At 36.1% G+C, this 16,477-nt stretch overlaps 1 protein-coding gene across 4 annotated transcripts in view; it reads left to right on the plus strand.

Annotated features, from left to right (window-relative positions):
* Positions 1 to 16,477, plus strand: part of GTDC1 (glycosyltransferase like domain containing 1) — a 434,499-nt gene that overhangs the window by 67,207 nt on the left and 350,815 nt on the right. The window lies entirely within an intron of this gene.

Below are 16,477 nucleotides of genomic sequence, written 5' to 3' on the forward strand. Positions count from 1 at the left end.
GGTAGATGCTTAAACACTATTATTTTAATCAGTTTCCTTGAATGGGGTTTAGAACTGTTCCATCTTTAGGGAAATCTTTATGCTGCCTGAGGTCTGAGGCGGTGTGGTTTGGCTGTCAGCATTGCTCCTCATTTGATTCCAGGTATCACATAATTTGGTGGATTTTTCTTTCTTTTTAAAAAAATAGTTTGTGGTTTGTGGTTGTAGCTATGTCTCTGTTTCATTGACGATGAGGTATTCATTATTTTTTGTTCTTTGTTTTTGGTTTGTTTCTGGAGTAGCGACTAGGGTAACAGTGTCTTCCTACTGTCTTTTTTTTTTTTTTTTTTTGGTTTTTTAAATTGTCTCTGCTGGCTCACTTGCTCGCTGTGCCTCCCTTTCATCCTCCCTTTTATTAAACTTCCTCTGTCTATCCTTCCCCCTTCCCCTCTTTAGCTACTTACGCCTCAAATCTGGAGCTTTTCCCAAGATGCATTTTCAGCTCTTTTTTGTTTGTTTGTTTTTTGTCCCCCCCCGCCCCGCTTAGTTTTATCTTCCTGAGTGATTCCATGTACTCCTATCATTAATCTTCACCTCTAGTGTAATTTTTACTAATTTTTTGGTGTTCTTTCAATATTCTTGAGATTTAAAGTTGCACTGTAGAAGTTTAAGGTGTACAGCATAATGACTTGGGTTACATATATTGGGAAATGGTTACCACAGTAAATTTAGTTATCCATCACCTCCTATTCTAATGATTTCTGGATTAGCAGTTTGGCATTGACTCCTCCTGAGCTCCAAATGCTTACTAGATACAATAATACCTCAAAATTCCCTTTCAAAATAAAATTGTTTATGATGTTCCTTGCAAAGTGTGGTTCTGTTTACTACCTCATGTAATAGAAACTCATTCTTCCACATTATTCAGACTAAAGATGTCTCATTCAACCATAATTTTTCTTTCTCATGTTTCTCTCGAGTGCTAGCTTGTCACTTGACTAATGTTGATTTCTCTTGTGTCTGCTGTGTCTTAGCATTGAGACTGTAAGTCCATTGGTGGCAGGCATCTGTCAGTTCACTTATAATATGTAGTTTCTGAAAAATCGTTGGTTTAAATCCTTTGAATGCTAATTTTGCTTTAATAAAAGCCTGTTATCAAGATGGTTTTAATGTCTTAATCAGTCATCTTGTGGCAGTTCCACATAATTTGCCCCAGTCACCTTGCCTAGGTAAAAGCTGTTTGTGTGCTTATAACAGGGCTTCCGTGGTGGCTCAGCGGTGAAGAGTCCACCTGTCAATGTAGGAGACACGGGTTCTATCCCTGGACTGGGGAGATACCCTGGAGAAGGGAGTGACAACCCACTCTAGAAGTCTTGCCTGGGAAATCTCATGGACAGAGGAGCCTGGTGGAGTACAACCCCTGGGGTCACAAAAGAGTCGGGTATGACTAAACATCAACAGCATACTCCTGCCTTCTCTTTTTCCTCAATTCACATATGTATGAAGAGTTTAAGACTTTACCATTCCTCAGACTTAAACTTCGGTTGCTGCATTTGTTTTTCTTTTATCCCCATCCTCCATACTCCCATTTTGATTGTTTCCTAAATGATCCAACTGTTAGTCAGGCTTAAAAATATCAGGGTCAAGGATTTTGACCATGGGTGATTTCTTTGTGAAAATATTAAGAAGCCAGTGATAAAAGATCTTAATGTTACATTTTAATTTTTGTTTTAAAAATTAGGTATCTGAATTAAACTTGCTTTTTATTTAATGTGCTTTTATATTGTTAATTCTTAATTATTATTTTTTGAATCATGAGGCCCTTAGACATTAATTTTATCATACAAGGGGAGAGGAAAGCAATAAATGTCGAGATTAAGTGAAGAAATCAATTGTATATAATACAGTAAAATCCTAGAGTCGACACACACTGGTGAATGTTCGCTGCTTGGTTCATGTGTTTCTTTATTGGCATTGGGGACATAATCTTTTGAAACCATCATTGTAAAAGTGAAGATTCATTGTAAAACTTAAGATTTTGACAATAAGAACTGCTCCTCAATATGGGAAGCTTGTTGAATTTCTCATAAAACCACAAACCATAAACCTCTCTTGGAGAAAATCACTTTTGAAATGATCTGACCTGGTTTTAAGAAAAGGTGGGTCCTTCTGGGGAGCAGGAGAGCTATTGCATTGTATTTCAGTGTTAAACTGCACATACAAGATCTATATTTTAAAAAATAAAGGACTTTGTTATGTAATTAATTTTAAAATGATTCATTATACAATCAATTTAAAGATAATGACTTTAATTTTTAGAGCAGTTTTAGGTTCAGAAAAATTGAGTGGAAGTTATAGAGGGTCTCTCCTCCCTGACCTCCCCAGCATCAAATCCCCACCAGAGTGGTATATTGGTTGCAGTCCATGAACCATCACTGATCCATCATTATCAACAAATGTCCTTGGTTTAAATTAAGATTCATTCTTTGTGACATTCTAAGTATTTTGGCAAATGTATAATGAAACATATATTTACCCTTATAATATATAAAACAGCTTTACTGCCCTAAAAATACCCTGTGATTCACCTGTTCATCCCTTCCTCTCTTTCCCACAGAGCCCCTGACAAACCACTGATATTTTTAAAAAATTTATTTTACTATCTCAATAATGTTGCCTTTTCTAGAATATCTTATAGTTGGAATCATACAGTATGTAGTCTTTTCACATTGGCTTCTTTTACTTAGCAATATGCATTTAAGACTATTCCATGTATTTTCATGGCTTGATAACTCATTGTTTTTTCGTGCTCAATAGTATTCCATTGCCTGGAAGTACCACAGTGTGTTTTTCCAGTTGCCTTTTGAAGGATAGCTTGGCTGTTTCCAAGTTTTGGCAGTCTGAATGAAGCTGCTGTAAGCCTTTCTGCACAGGTTTTTGTGTGGGTGTAAGTACAAAGGGGCATGATTGCTGGATTATATGGTAAGAGCATATTTAGTTTTAGTTTTATAAGAAACTTCCAAACTACTCCAGAAGAGGCTGTACCATTTTGTAGTCCTGCTACAGATGAAGGAGAGTTCCTGTTGCTCCACCACCTCTTTAGTATTTCAGGTATTTGTTTTGGATTTTAGCCATTCTAATAGGTGTGTATTAATTTATAATTCCCTAATGACATATGATATTGAACATTTTAATATGCTTATTTACCATCTGTATATCACCTTTGATTGAATTGTTTCTTTATGGGTGAGTTTTAAGGGGTTTTTTGTTTTTGTATATTTTGGATGAGTTCTTTATCAGATATTCTTTTGCAAATATTTTTGCCCAGTCTGTGCATTGTCTTCTTATTTTCTTGGCAGGTCTTTTGCAGAGTGGAAGTTTTCAATTTTAGTGAAATTCAGTTTACCAGCTAACCTCCCTCCCACCCCCACCCCCACTTCCCGACCCCCTCATTGTGCCTTTGGTGTTGTATCTAAAAAGTCATGATCAAACCAAGGTCATCTGCATTTTCTTGTGTATTGTTTTCTCAGTGTATTATAGTTTTGCATTTTACATGTAAGCCTGAGATCCATTTTGAGTTATTTTTTGGGGGACAGGTATAATCTAGATTCATTTTTTGCCTGTAGTAGTCCAGTTGTTCCATCAGCATCTGTAGGAAAAACTATTCTTCATTAAATTGCCTTTGTTCCTTTGTCAAAGATCAGTTGACTGTATTTGTATAGGTCTATTTCTGGGCTCTCTTTTCTGTTCCTTTGATCTTTTTGTCTGTTCTTTCGCCAGTACCACACTGGCTTGATTACTCCGTAATTAATTTTTAAAATAATAATTAGTAAAATATTTAAATGTTTTTTGTTAAGATTTGTGAAGTGAGTTATCTTTAACAAATTTCTGTTATTAAGTGAGATGATATATCGTGTTATTTTTAGAAATAGATACATTATTTGTAATCATTTTAGTAAAAATTATATACACTAGAAACACTGTCATAATAGAAAGAAATTGTAACATTTTTACTTTAAAGATATTATACTCTTATGCAGTAACTTGTTTTATATGTTCTGTTGGCTCTTTAATACCCATTAAAGAAATTAACTTTTTACTTATGAAATAATAGTTTAAATGTGGTTATTAAAAAGTCTGGATTAATCTTCTAAAATATTGTCCAGTATGAGAGATCAAGATACCTGTTCTTATATTTTTTTGAAAGCTGTTTGCTTTTGTAGCATTAGGAAGAAATGATAATCACTTGCTTGAAGTATTTCATGCTGTAAGTTAACGTGTAAACCCTTTAGTTTGTGACACAAATTGAGCTAGATCTTAGAGGATGCTGATAAATACATGGCACATTTTTTTTTTTGGCTTGAGTTCTATTCAGGAGGAAAAAAACCTAACCAGTAATATACAATAATATGTGGTAAGCACAGTGTGGGTGGCAGTGTATTAAGCTCAATAATAAGCTATAGTGGGGACTATAAACTAATCATATCATTCAGGTAGTTTTTACTCATGGTATCTTTACCCTTGTTTGTCAGAAACACAGTGAATTTACAATAAAAGTCATTATGAATTGAGATGATTGTCAGCCATGATAGGCTATGACGAATGTATTTTTTATATCAGTTTTATTCAGGTATTATTTAATTAGAATAAACTCTACCCATTTTAAGTGGGCAATGTGATGAGTTTTCACAAAAGCACACAGTTGTGTATCTATGACCATAATATGATTTGGAACATTTCTATCACCCCAGAAAGTTTGCTTGTGCCCCCTTGAAATCAACTCCACCCACTACCTATCTCAGTTTCCAGGCAATTGCTGATCTCCTTTCTGTATTTTAGACTGGTTTGCATTTTCTAGAATTCTTAGCAGTGTGTTTTGCTAAATGCAGAAGATACATGTTCTTGAAAAATTGATGGCAAATTGATTTTTTATAAAATGAACATGTTTTACTGTATTAAAAAATTTGAGATGCTCAAATGAATTTCATTTGGTATTATTCCTAAAAAATTTGAGTTTCAAGTTTTTCTGCCTTGCCTTCTCTCTGTAATAACTTAAATCTATATTGCGTGTAATTTAATGTATAAAACCAACTCATAACACATTATTTTGTGGAGTAAATTATCCTTTAGTAGTTTATTATCTCCTTGTTTATAAAAGTTGGTAAATGATATAAGAAATAAAAATCTGTAGATCCTGTTCTTGTTATTAGAATTTAATACCTTCTTTATTTCATACAATTGTCACTCAACAAACAGTTTAACTTTGCTTTGTAAAAGGCCATTTGCCTTGTCCTTACGCCCTACTGCTCAGACCTCTGGGGATAGGAGAGTTAGGGTGGATAAAATAGCTCTTTACTTCATAACATTCTGTTCTTTGTGGCTCCTCTTACTCATATGTAGTCTGTTCTAAAGCAGCTGAGAAGTAGCAGTTGATCTCATGGAGAAAATAGCCCCACCAAAATGGAATATTAGATTCCTTTTATGACTAGTTTTTTTAATCAAATATACTGAACATTTACTCCTTTTTATAGGAAAGAGTTGAGAATCTTTTGCATATTAGAATGATTGGAGTTTTCTGATTTTGCCCAGAAATGGTCTGTGTCTAAAATTTATGCTGCTTCATTTATTAGTCATTTCGAAACTAGCTCTAAATAAAAGCCAAACATTATGAAATGTTTTTTCATATTTGCTCCACCAAACATATTTAAATTTCTAGTTAATTTGAAAATCTTAAACTCACATAAAGACAAATAATCCTATTTTAAGCTTATTTAATATAGTAACACTCTGGGTAACTGATGTTCTACTAATGAAATCCTTAAGTAACTGGCATTTTGGAATGATAAGTGTGTATCTGTTAAGAAATCCTGAAGATCTCTGTTTAAACCCTTCTTCCCTGAAGCCTTCAGAAAAAAGAAAAAAGTGTTTCAGAAGTCAGGTTGAGAGAGACAAACTATGTGGGATGGAACTAAACAGCAATTTGATAAGAACAATAAATTTGAGAACTTATATGGTGATTTATGATCCTTCTCAAAACCAGTCAATCAATATTTCCCCTCTCCCCTTCATTAAAAAAAGAAAAGTAATGCCCAAGTTATTTTTAAAATTTCCTCATTTGGGAGGATGGTATCCAAAAGCCCGAGGTGGCACTAGTCGTCAAGAACCTGCCTATCAGTGCAGTGCTGCAGTCCATGGGGTTGCACAGAGTCAGACATGACTTAGCACCTGAACAGTTGAACCAGTCACCTGTTACTGAACATTTAGATTGTTTCTGCCTTTTAGTCTTATGAAAAACACTGTCAGAACTATTCTTGTGAGCATGATTGATTCTTTCAAGTTCTTATTTTGTCACAGTAATACAGTCACCTAGTCTAAAATTCTAATTGTTGTGAATAGCCTATTAGAAAATACGACTGTGGGACTTCCCGGGCAGTCCAGTGGTTAAGGCTCTGCTCCCAGCGCAGGAGGCATTGGTTTGATCCATGATTGGGGAAGATCCTGCATGCCACCTGTCTGAGAAAGAAAGAAAATACAATTGTGCCTTACCCGTTCTTTCCAGTCTGCTTCTATACAGGGAACCATGTTTAACCTTTCCTCTGTTTCTTCTGATTATTATATATCTCTATACTGCTAAATTAGATATATACATATTGTTACCTTTTGATTCATTTCTTTTGGTTATTGCTTGTTGACTTTATAGTACAGACTTTGAGGATTTTTCATTTTTATATTTCCATCTTTTTTCAACATATTACAATGTTGTTAGATTACAACTTTTGGCTAACTTGGTTTTGGTGTTACATTATTATATTTTTCAGATATTATTTATAACTCTTTTCAGATATTATTTATAACTAAGTATTATAATGAACTGATGAGAAATATGCCTTTGCTTTTTTGTTTTTCATGAAGTTAGTAATGCTTTGTTTTTTAAATTTATCTAGCTTCTTTGTTACTCAGTATTTCTTTCCAGGAGCTTCCAGGAGCTTCTTAATCTAATTTTCTATAAGGTGAATCATGTTAGGGAATTTATTTGTTTCTACTCTTTTTTCCTTGAATATATGTTTCTGGGAGACTGCTGTTCTCCTTCCATCTCATTATGTAGATGTGTTTTTGTCGTGTGCTTTTCTTTTGCTGTTAAACCAGAAACTCTATTTGTCTTTTCCTGAATCTTATATTGTTTTCATTTTTCTTGTCTTATTCCTGTATTTTTTGTGGTATGTATCTTGTAATTTTCAGAGAAAGGGTACATGAGAAAAAAATATCTTTATTCAGTTTGCTTACTTGATTAAAGTGTTGCCTGAATAATTACACTTTAAATTAAAAATCACTTTCCTTCAGAATTTTTGCAGGAATTAACACTGTCTTCCTGCTTGCAGTTGCAAAGTCCAAAGCCTTTTGATTCCTTGATTTAACCATGTAAGAAAAACAAGTGGAAGGGAGAATGTCTTGATATAAGGATATAAGGGTATTTTTTCTGTTTTTAAACTTTAAAGATGATGAAGATGAAAAAGGGATTCAAGGCAGAGGGACTGGCAGAGGTCAGGTGACTGCAAGGTGTCCACTGTGTTTAAAGAATGGGGATATATGGTCCATGTGAAGAGAGTACAGGAAGCAGCGGAAATGGGGTAGATTGAGGCTTAGTAATGGATGCTAATGGCCTGAAGCTTCGCATTTGTTTTGTAGGTACTGTGTCACCTGACTCCATCAATTATATGAAACCTTCCTTGACTTATGGTCGGCAAAATGAGTCACCCTCTGGTTTATCCTTAGTGCTTTGTGCGTGCACACCTGTGCGTGAATGTGCAGGCACACATGCATGTGTGTGTGCATGCACATACCTGTCTAAATATCTATGTGCCTTTCTTCCACATTAGAATAGATTTTTGTGTGTGGATGAGACATAATTAGGTCTGAGTGAAGGAAAGCACAGCAGGTCAGTTCTTAAAATTCATGATGGCTGGAATGCTAGTGAAAACTGGAGGGTGAACAAGAGAAAGAAGGATTTAAAGGAAGAGAAAACAGAAGGTTATTGCATTGTCCAGATTTGAAGAAGTAAGCCTCTGATGTAATAGTCTACTGAGAGTGGGAGGGAAATTTTTTTCCAACAGTTATATTCTGATCATGCCCAGGGGTCTCATTATTCTTAATTTTGGAATACTATGTTATTTTTATGTATTTTGTGCACATTTTGCTTTAAACCTTTTTTCTCTATTTGAGAATAGTCTGAAACAATTTTAACTCTTGCTTTTATTAAAATTTAGAAAAAAGTGATGTTTTGGTTACTCTGTTGATATTAATGATGGTCTGAAATACTCTCTTGATTCTATTTAGTTGAACAAAAACTCTAAATAGAAAATTTTGGATAAAAATAATTGGTAAAAATATATTCTTATCCTAGTAGATTTAATGTTTAAGAACGTTAACCTGAGTATTACCAAAAAGATTCTTTAGTAAGATGAATTTTGAAATATTATTAGAACTATCCTTTATTGTTATAAAAGTGACTAGTTCTTCACAAAATTTCAAAATTGAAAATAAGAGCTTTTTACCAAGTTGAGTGATTATTCAGATAGTAAAAGAATTAGTTAAATGTTTTAAATGTTGTGCTTGTGTGTTTACTTACTAGTTGACTGCTTAAAAGCCCAAATATTTGTATTTTTAAAAATGTACCATATAACAAATTTTTGAATAGCATACTACTGATAAGTCTTTACTTTCCAAGATGCTTTCTATTGGTTAGTGCTCTGCTAAGAACAAGAGACTAATGTGTTTAGAAGTTATGATGCTAATTATAATTTATTAAGCCCTTACTGTAAGTCAAGCTCAGGCTCAAATATTATTTAAGAGACACTGTCTTATTTAAAAGCACCCCCTGAAGAGTTGGGTTTAGTTTATTATTACATGAGGAAATTGAAACCCAGAAAGGTTTAAGTTTCTTGTTCAAGATTATGCAGTTAGCAAGTAGCAGGGCAGGAGATACTTGTCTCTGCTTTGTGTGTCTTTTCATTATTATTTCTTATGAAATATTATGACAAAGATCTTAAGGAATATGAGTCTTGTATGTAGCATCATTTGTGAATGGTATATATGCCTCCGCAGTCAGCAGATGACTATTTTGTTTTCTAATTTCTTATAGTGGATAACTTCTCTCTCTCTCTTGTTTTTTTGATCCTTCGAAAATTGCATACCCAGCACTGGCCATTGTCTTGCATGAATGAAAAAAGTTGGGCCAACGTAAGTTTATTATTTAGTTTTTGCTTTTTTATATTCTGTTTAAAAAATAACAGTATTTTCTTTGAAAAACCCTCTGTACTTATTGAGACAACGTTGGTATCCTCATTTAATGTGTGTGATTGATAGATATAATTTTATGTTTACTTTTTGTACTGCCTTATACTATTCTTTCACAAACCATGTAAAGCCTCTCCAACTGCTCTTTCTTTTTAGTGGTATCTTAAAGAAGGAGTCACAACATGTTTCTTCCTGAATACCCAACAGTTTAGTATTCTTTCAGATGTTTTGCAGGGCTTCAGCAAGTCGTTACAGTGAACGTCTTCAAGAGGCAATGCAGTAGGCAGAGCGCAGCGGCCGAGACACCTGTAGAGATCAGCACACCTGCCCTCAAGCAAAAGCTAGTAATTAGTTGCTCAGATTCCCTTGCAAACTTCCCCAGTGTTGGTGCACATGAAACACAAAGATCACAGTGATGCTGTCATGAGCTTCGCACTGTTGGAGTTGTTTATGCCCATTCAATTTTTAATGTTCCTATAAGACATTTTGATGGCAACCCTGAGCCCAGAGGGATTTGCATGCTTGATCAAACCTGTGATGATTTAAATATAGAAATAAAGAGAAACCTTTGGATTACATTGACTGTTAACTTTTAGGATGGCATTAGTGGAAAGCATTAACACGATCCTGGAGGCAAAGTGGCGTTTGATCAACCTTCATCACTTTTTTGTTTCTTGACAGCAGGTATAGCTTCAGTAAATCTAAACAAGTTTTTTAAGGCGTATAGATCCAAGTGCATGTGGCTATCTCGATGGCATCATCTGAATATTTTAAAAGATGATTTTATCCCAACCACTTTTATCAAGATTGAACTACTCTCATATACCAACCTTTTAACCCTACTACATTGTTATATGCAGTTTATATTGCTAAGGAATGAGATGGTAGGGGATTGAATTTTAGTAAACTACTGTAGTAAAATATGACTTGGATATATTGGGGCCAAAGAAATTTGTTACTCAAAGTACTGGAAAGTTTTTGTATACCACTGTTTTTAATTTTAACAGTATATGTATCCTAGATACTAGGTGGGATAGAAACTAGTGGTTTGCTGGTAGTTTTTAACTCTGGGGTTCAGTTCTTTGGTTATTGTGTTTGTGTTTGTGTGTGGGTTCTCAGTCATATCTGACTCTTTGTAACCCCACGGTCTGCAGCCCACCAGGCTCCTCTGTCCATGGAATTCTCCAGAAAAGAATGCTGGAGTGGGTCGCCATTTCCTCCTTCAGGAGATCTTTCTTACCCAGGGATTGAACCCACATCAGTTGCCTCTCCACTGGCAGGCAGGTTCTTCACCAGCTGAGCCACCAGGGAATACATTGTGTTTGTATAAGTTATTAATAAATAATGTTACTAAAGATGATTCTTAAATATGTGTAGCTTGAAAAATGCTGTAATTTCTAATATCATATCAAATTTGGTTCAGATTTATTCTAAGAAAAAAATAACTATAGCACCTCATCATTTAAGCATAGTATGGTGGATATATTAATACATGCTTTCTAAACTGGTTCTTAGAGACAAATGTGCATTGTGGAGTTGTCAGATTAGAGTAAAATTAAAGAAGATGTTATACAGCCCTGGACTATTGTTGACAGAGATGCTAGTGAATTCAGTCAGCCCATTGTGCCTCACATCTTCCTGCATTAATAGGTAGAATCTTCCAGTGGGCTTCTGAGAAGAGTTTCTTCTTTAGTTCTTCAAGAAAAGTGAAATGAATGATGAATGAGAAGGCTCACCTCTAGATTTTACATTTGCCTGTGTTTCTTAGCCGTAAGTCAGCCTCAGCATGGATGGTCCTGGGAAGACTCCACTTGTGAAACGATGTCTGTGATGCTACCATAGACAAAGTACTTGGGTATGTTAGATGCAGAATGCTTGGCTAGTTTACACTACATTGACTTTGAGAAATTTCACAGAAGTCGTTCCTAAGAATTGACCTTTGGAATTCCTAATAATTTCATGTAAATATTGCATATAACATTTGTAGTCTGTTTCTAATATAAATGCTCCATGTGCCCTGAGTCAGTATCTTATTTATCTTTTTATCCTTGATGCCTTACTTGAAGAGATCAGTCATTGTTGATTGGATCAGTGAATGACTGAAAATACTGTGCAGTGCATAAAAATAGCCCATGGAAACACTATAGTAAAGGGTGGAGCATATGGAATATTTTTTTGCAATAGAAATGCCTTTTTTTATGTATACTTTTTCCCACTATAATCCTTTTTTCCTAGAATAAGTATCTGTGATTTGACTTTACGTTTTTACTATCAGTGTGTCAAAAATATTCTGTGAAAAAAGATTTTGTATCTTTACTATACTGAAGTGAAATTTTTCTTACTCTAAGTGAGGACCCATGGAATTTAGCTTTGTTTTCTACTTCTTTCTAACCCTTTGTTTCTCCCCCAGTTCTGGACAGACTTTTCATCCTGTTTCAAGATAAGTCGGACTTCCTCCTGATGTCACGCTTTGGTCTCTGAGCTCCAGTCTCATGAACTTCTGAGTTTCTTCTGTTTGTGACTCACCAGTTTAGAACTAAATTATATGTGTTTCTGTATTTTGCTAAGTGTGTATCTACATCTAGTAACTTCATTACTGTGACTTTTAAATTTTTAAAATATTAATCTTTTTCTTTGTGACTTATAGCAGTAGTCACACCGTACATGCTAGTTAATCTCTAGCTTTGTAGTGGGAAAATAAATTTCCAGAGAATGTGAGAAAGACAAATAGACAGAGACTAATAGGGGAGAGGGAAAAAGAGAAGACAGGAGTGGGGAGGGAGGAAGAAGAAAGGGAGGAAGGGAGGAAGGAGAAAGAGCATGTCAGCATATTTTGTGAAATAGGGAAAGAGCAAGGATTTTTGAATTTGAAAATCCTGAGTTCAAATTCTGATTCTGCTTCCTTGCTTTGTAATGTTCAATGGGTATAAATGATAGTAATATCTACCTGGTAGCTTGTTGTGTTAAATTAATTAATAAAGTGCTTGTTAGAGCGTTCTCTGGCACGTAATAGGTGCGTGGTCAGTCGCTCAGTCATGTCTGATTCTTTGTGACCCCCATGGACTGTAGCCCTCCAGGTTCCTCTCATGGGATTTCCCAGGCAAGAGTCCTGGAGTGGGTGGCCACTTCCTCTTCCAGGGGATCTTCCCCACGAGGGACGGAAGCCATGACTCCTGCATTGGCAGGTGGGTTCTCTGCTGCTGAGCCACCGGGAAGCGCTTACAGATCTTAGCTGAGTGTATTATTTTGCAGATGAGGAAAGTGAGGTTTAGAGAGCTGACCAGTGGTCATTCAGTAAGTAAATTGTGGAGAGTTGATTGAAACCCAGATTCTTCTTACTCTGTAGCTGTGTTTTTCAAGCATTAATGTATCTCAGAATTTCCTGAAGGGCTCATGAAAATACAGACTGCTGGTCCTACCCAGATTTCCTGGTTCAGTAAGTCTGGGTTGGGGCCTGGGTATTTGCATTTCTAATAAGTTCTCAACTGCTGCTGCTGTTGCTCCCACTGCAGGTCCAGGGACCGTACTTTGAGACCCAGTGCCCCTTAGCAGTATTTCTTAGCCATAGCTGCATGTGTAAAAATCACCTGGCACCTTCTAAAAATTATTGATAAAACCAAAATCTCTGATCATGTGGTTTAAGTATTACCTTTTTGTTTGTTTTGTTTTAAGGCCTCCAGGTGATGCCGTTGTGCAGCCAGCATAGATTCTGCAGATTTTCATTAGACCTGGGTACCAAGCAGAGCCTTGAACACATTCTGGGTGCTTGGTGAGGCAAGGCCACAGTAGTGTATTGTTTTGTCCTGTGATGATTGAAAACAATTGCTCCAGCCTATAATCCTCTTATTACTTTAATACTTCTCATTATTTGTGTCTGTTGCTTGGGTTTCTCCATCCAGTTACACGCTCCCTATTGTCTTGAATACATTCATCAATCTGTATTTTTCGTTACTATTTGGTGGAAGGAACGATGTTAACAACAGTTGACTTGAAGTACAAGGTAAATAAAGGAATGTATCTAATTAAAAATATCACTTTAGGAACCTACTGGACTTTTAGAATTCTAAATTTGCTCTTTATGAGATGCTGTTGGAAACCTTATGTTTTTATTTTAGGGTACCCAGTTATTGATTAGAACAGATTATGATAGCTGGTACCCAGGAGTACATTAAAAAATGCAGCAGATTAATTGGTAACATTTCAGTCATTTCTTCTGTTAACTTGGTTCAGTTGATAAATGTATACAAACCAAGGCATCCATTACTTGATAAGAATGGGCAAAATACCACATAATTTTATTAACCTTGAAGCAATGAAATTATAAACCCCTATACAAGTGATGAAGGTTATCATTGTCTATCACTCCTTTTTAATACCTTACAGTCTGTCAGTTCTCTGTCCTGCTGAGTCTTATTAAAACTTTTGACTGATGTAGTTTTATTTAGAATTTACCAATTTAAAACACTTGCTTCACACTCTCACCTCTAACTTAACTAGGCTATTAAACAGTATTTTGCAAAGGGAAAAAGTCAATAGCTGTTTCTTTAAAAAAATAATAAATTGAAATGAATTCTAAAACTCTGCTTAGAGGTGAGCAACTGCTATATACTACTAGGTCTTTTGATAGTTGATTTGTTCCTTTAGTATGCAAATTTTAGGTTTACAAAGATCTACAGCTTTTATTTAAGAAATATGCCTGGAGGCTAGATTGGTAAGCTTTAGGGAGATATCTAGTTTGGTGTGAAATAAATAGTTGTTAAAGGATTGCAAGAATTGGGTCCCAGAACATGAAGAGTAGAGCTGAGACAGATTGAGAAAAACTGTATTTTCATTTCATTTGGCTAAAAATACCACTAAATAAAAAATGAAGACACTGAATGATGGCAACACAAAGCAAATTCATGTGAATAAGCCTTTTTGGGGAGTAAATTTTGTGAAAAGTTCTGACTTGTTAGAAGTTTAAGGGAAAGGGTTTACTACATCCCTGACAGCTTTACAACTTTGGGTGGAAGACTCTCTCTTGACCAAGGTGGAAGGAACAGGTCACTCTGCTGCCTAGTCAAGTCTCCAGCATCACTTCTGGTCAGCGAGATCACAGATGTCATAGAATCCGCTCACAGTCAAGAGAAAAGGACTCAGGATTATCTTCTTAGATTGGATGCTATAGGTTAAGCAAATAGTGTAAATAGATTTCTAGCTTTGGGGAAACTTTGCATCACTGATCTTTTGAAATCTCTGACATGTTTTTTTCTCAAACAACTTAAAAAAAAACCTTACAAAATATATTTCTCTGTTGATAGCTTATAGAATCATTCCTACTTTTTTTAAAAGTGTGTCTGTCTTTTTAGATGTTTTTAGGCAGCTAGGTTCTCAGAGGTAGACTATTTGAACAGCATTATCTACTAATTGAAAGGGCTTCTGTGTAAAAATGTTTGTTGTCTATCTCTGCTGGTGCAGAGTGATGTACAGAGGGCAGGGGTGATGAGAGTGTGTGAAGGTGGAATGCTAGCATCCTTCACTGAGGCTAAAGTCCTAGGTCCTCCCCCAGTCGGGATCACTCTATGCATATCTTTACATATAAATAGATTTCCATATCTTTTCCTACTCAGTATTGTTTTATTGATTTTTGTTTTTGAACTTCAAGATTATTTTTACAACTTTTGAATTATCGCTGTGTTTACTGGGTTCAGGCTTGCCTGGTGGCTCGGACGGTAAAGTATCTGTCTATAATGCGGAAGACCCAGGGTCAGTCCCAGGTTCAGGAACATCCTCTGGAGAAGGAAATGGCAACCCACTCCAGTATTCTTGCCTGGAAAATCCCATGGACGGAGTTGCCTGTTGGGCTACAGTCTATGGGGTCACAAAGGGTTGGACACGACTGAGAGACTTTCACATTACTGGGTTCAAATTGAAAAAGTATGATTTCAAAGGTTAGGCCCAACACTCATATTCTTTATACACATGTAACCAGTGTTGGACTTTCCAGGTGGCTCAGTGGTAAAGAATCCGCCTGCCAGTCCAGGAGACTCAAGAGACATGGGTTCGATCCCTCGGTTGGGAAGATCACCTGGAGTAGGCAACCCACTCCAGTATTCTTGCCTGGAAAATTCCATGGACAGAGGAGCCTGGAGGGCAACAGTTCATGGGATTGCAGAGAGCTGGACACTACTGAGCCACTAAGCACACAACCAGTGTTACTGTCTTTGTGAATCCTTCTGAAGGATTTGACTCGATGGTGGTTCCTTATTAAATATGAAGGGTATGAAGTACTCTGTTGTCAGCCAGGTTTTCAGGAGTGCTGTTCAGAACCTGTTCTCAATTCTCTCTCTAAAGACTGAACATGTATCATGAAATCCTAGCTAGTCTAGTGTGGATTTTGATGTTTGGAGATAATGAAGTTGTGATTCTTTGTCTTCCTGAACAGCTCTCCTGACCTCATCTCTGAAGTGAAGAGGTCTGATTAGCTGTCCTCACGGTCCCTTCCCTGCCTTAGTTCTCAAAGTCCCTGACTAACTTTGAGAACTGGAGTGAACATCTCTGTGATATACTAGATAGATGCAGGCTGTTGTCATATGTCTCTGTCACATCATTTTGCTTTATATCATGTGTCACACATTGAAATGGTATTGCTGATAGATCTGTCTCCCATCATCCTTCCTCTCTGCTCCAAAATTAAGCTCCAGCAGGGCAAGCTGTGCTTGTCTTACTCACTGATGAATTCCCAGCACCGGATGGAGCCATGCTGAGAGATGCTCAGGAGGTGAATGTCTAAACACACTACTTAAAAATTTTATTTTTTAAACTTTTAATTGGAGGATAATTGATTTACAGTGTTGTGTTGTGGCTCAAATCAACCATGAGTATACATGTATCTTGTTCCACCTGCGCCTCCCTCCCACCCCGTACGTTGTCACTGAGTGCCGGACTCAGCTCTCTGTGTTATAGAGCAGCTTCTCACTAGTTATCTGTTTTACACATGGTTAAATACACTATTTTTTTTTTTTTTGAGAGACTATATCACATATTTGTTATTTGAAATAAGCCATCTTTAAAATAAATTTTTTAGTGACTTTCACATATTATTTGTTTATTGGTCTTGCAGCCTGTGGGCTCTTAGTTCCCTGACCAGGGACCGGACCCGCACCCACTGCAGTGGAAATGCTGTCTTAACCACAGGACCACCAGGGAAGTCCCTGAAATAAGC

Source organism: Budorcas taxicolor, chromosome 2, assembly GCF_023091745.1.
Source record: "Budorcas taxicolor isolate Tak-1 chromosome 2, Takin1.1, whole genome shotgun sequence".
NCBI lineage: Eukaryota > Metazoa > Chordata > Mammalia > Artiodactyla > Bovidae > Budorcas > Budorcas taxicolor.